The sequence below is a fragment of the Hyla sarda genome, chromosome 7 (genome assembly GCF_029499605.1).
Source record: "Hyla sarda isolate aHylSar1 chromosome 7, aHylSar1.hap1, whole genome shotgun sequence".
In the NCBI taxonomy this organism is placed as follows: Eukaryota; Metazoa; Chordata; class Amphibia; order Anura; family Hylidae; genus Hyla; species Hyla sarda.
The window spans coordinates 36,878,724-36,882,545 of record NC_079195.1 but is presented as its reverse complement, the minus strand read 5'-3'; positions in this window follow the sequence as shown (position 1 = coordinate 36,882,545).

Below are 3,822 nucleotides of genomic sequence, written 5' to 3'. Positions count from 1 at the left end.
CAATCGTGACGTCGGTCGCTCACCTGACAGCCTCTCGAGCACGTTCACGCTTCACAGGCGTCAGTGCGCCTGCGTCAGTGCAGCCGCATATGCCCAGTGTTACAATGACGTGAGAACGATCGGGCAGTATGCTCCATCAGCCATATTTGTTTTGGGAAAGTCGATTATGGGGATGATAGAAATGGAATTATAGTTGTGTTTACGGCTTCATGTATTGAAAATCTAACAGGGATTCTATGGGCGTGTAGTGAGTTCATGACATCAGCGTAGGAGACAAAAAAAAAAATAGGACGAGTTCCCTTCAGAAAGATGGCTGAAATGGCATCATTACGCTTCAGGGCGTTGGTTGTCTTCAGACTGTCGGTCACGTAAAGCACGTACCAGCAGCAAGGCGACGTGACCTTCAGGCAGGGATGTAGTTGGTGCTGAGCATCATTAGTCATATAGCTCCTGGGTCTGGACAATGGGGCTTATCATGTGCGCCCCCTAGAGGCCATATAGGAGATTGTGGAGGTTGTTAGAAGACATTTATTTATATTTATTTATTTTTTTAAGTAGATTTTTCAGCAATGTGGAGAAGCAGGGACGAGCACAGACATTTTGGGAGGCAGGGGCTCAAGTAATAAAAAAAAAAAAAATTAAAAAAAGGAACTTAACTGTGTATAGCATGCCTGTATTGTGACATCACTGTGTATTATCCCTGTACTGTGACATCACTGTGTGTATTATCCCTGTACTGTGACATCACTGTGTGTATTATCCCTGTATTGTGACATCACTGTGTATTATCCCTGTACTGTGACATCACTGTGTGTATTATCCCTGTATTGTGACATCACTGTGTATTATCCCTGTACTGTGACATCACTGTGTGTATTATCCCTGTATTGTGACATCACTGTGTGTATTATCCCTGTACTGTGACATCACTGTGTATATTATCCCTGTATTGTGACATCACTGTGTGTATTATCCCTGTACTGTGACATCACTGTATGTATTATCCCTGTACTGTGACATCACTGTGTGTATTATCCCTGTATTGTGACATCACTGTGTGTATTATCCCTGTACCGTGACATCACTGTGTGTATTATCCCTGTACTGTGACATCACTGTGTGTATTATCCCTGTATTGTGACATCACTGTGTATATTATTCCTGTATTGTGACATCACTGTGTATATTATCCCTGTACTGTGACATCACTGTGTGTATTATACCTGTGTTGTGACATCACTGTGTGTATTATCCCTGTACTGTGACATCACTGTGTGTATTATCCCTGTACCGTGACATCACTGTGTATTATCCCTGTACTGTGACATCACTGTGTGTATTATCCCTGTACTGTGACATCACTGTGTATATTATCCCTGTACTGTGACATCACTGTGTATTATCCCTGTACTGTGACATCACTGTGTATTATCCCTGTACTGTGACATCACTGTGTATTATCCCTGTACTGTGACATCACTGTGTATTATCCCTGTACTGTGACATCACTTTGTGTATTATCCCTGTACTGTGACATCACTGTGTGTATTATCCCTGTACTGTGACATCACTGTGTATATTATCCCTGTACTGTGACATCACTGTGTATTATCCCTGTACTGTGACATCAATTTGTGTATTATCCCTGTACTGTGACATCACTGTGTGTATTATCCCTGTACTGTGACATCACTGTGTATATTATCCCTGTACTGTGACATCACTGTGTTTATTATCCCTGTACTGTGACATCACTGTGTGTATTATCCCTGTTCTGTGACATCACTGTGTATATTATCCCTGTACTGTGACATCACTGTGTTTATTATCCCTGTATTGTGACATCACTGTGTATTATCCCTGTACTGTGACATCACGGTGTGTATTATCCCTGTTCTGTGACATCACTGTGTGCATTATCCCTGTACTGTGACATCACTGTGTATATTATCCCTGTACCGTGACATCACTGTGTGTATTATCCCTATACCGTGACATCACTGTGTATATTATCCCTGTACTGTGACATCACTGTGTGTATTATCCCTGTACTGTGACATCACTGTGTGTATTATCCCTGTACTGTGACATAACTGTGTATATTATCCCTGTACTGTGACATCACTGTGTGTATTATCCCTGTATTGTGACATCACTGTGTGTATTATCCCTGTACTGTGACATCACTGTGTGTATTATCCCTGTACTGTGACATCACTGTGTATATTATCCCTGTACTGTGACATCACTGTGTATATTATCCCTGTACTGTGACATCACTGTGTGTATTATCCCTGTTCTGTGACATCACTGTGTATTATACCTGTACTGTGACATCACTGTGTGTATTATCCCTGTACTGTGACATCACTGTGTATATTATCCCTGTACTGTGACATCACTGTGTGTATTATCCCTGTACTGTGACATCACTGTGTATTATCCCTGTACTGTGACATCACTGTGTGTATTATCCCTGTACTGTGACATCACTGTGTATATTATACCTGTACTGTGACATCACTGTGTATAATCCCTGTACTGTGACATCACTGTTTAAATTATCCCTGTACTGTGACATCACTGTGTGTATTATCCCTGTACTGTGACATCACTGTGTGTATTATCCCTGTACTGTGACATCACTGTGTGTATTATCCCTGTACTGTGACATCACTGTGTGTATTATCCCTGTATTGTGACATCACTGTGTATTATCCCTGTACTGTGACATCACTGTGTGTATTATCCCTGTATTGTGACATCACTGTGTGTATTATCCCTGTACTGTGACATCACTGTATGTATTATCCCTGTACTGTGACATCACTGTGTGTATTATCCCTGTATTGTGACATCACTGTGTGTATTATCCCTGTACCGTGACATCACTGTGTGTATTATCCCTGTACTGTGACATCACTGTGTGTATTATCCCTGTATTGTGACATCACTGTGTATATTATTCCTGTATTGTGACATCACTGTGTATATTATCCCTGTACTGTGACATCACTGTGTGTATTATACCTGTGTTGTGACATCACTGTGTGTATTATCCCTGTACTGTGACATCACTGTGTGTATTATCCCTGTACCGTGACATCACTGTGTATTATCCCTGTACTGTGACATCACTGTGTGTATTATCCCTGTACTGTGACATCACTGTGTGTATTATCCCTGTACTGTGACATCACTATGTATATTATCCCTGTACTGTGACATCACTGTGTGTATTATCCCTGTACTGTGACATCACTATGTATATAATCCCTGTACTGTGACATCACTGTGTGTATTATCCCTGTACTGTGACATCACTGTGTATATTATCCCTGTACTGTGAAATCACTGTGTATATTATCCCTGTACTGTGACATCACTGTGTATTATCCCTGTACTGTGACATCACTGTGTATATTATCCCTGTACTGTGACATCACTGTGTGTATTATCCCTGTACTGTGACATCACTGTGTGTATTATCCCTGTACTGTGACATCACTGTGTGTATTATCCCTGTACTGTGACATCACTGTGTGTATTATCCCTGTACTGTGACTTCACTGTGTATATTAACCCTGTACTGTGACATCACTGATTGCATTTTTGCCGAGATTTTACTGTGATTTTGGGCAAATCGCTGCAAAATGCAATAATATGCCTGTCAATAAGGCATCAAAAGGTAGGTGTAGAAAAAGGGCAGGGGCTTAAGCCCCCTGTTACGCCGAGCGCTCCGGGTCCCCGCTCCTCCCCGCAGCGCTCGCAGCATCCTCTCATTCGCAGCGCCCCGGTCAGACCTGCTGACCGGGTGCGCTG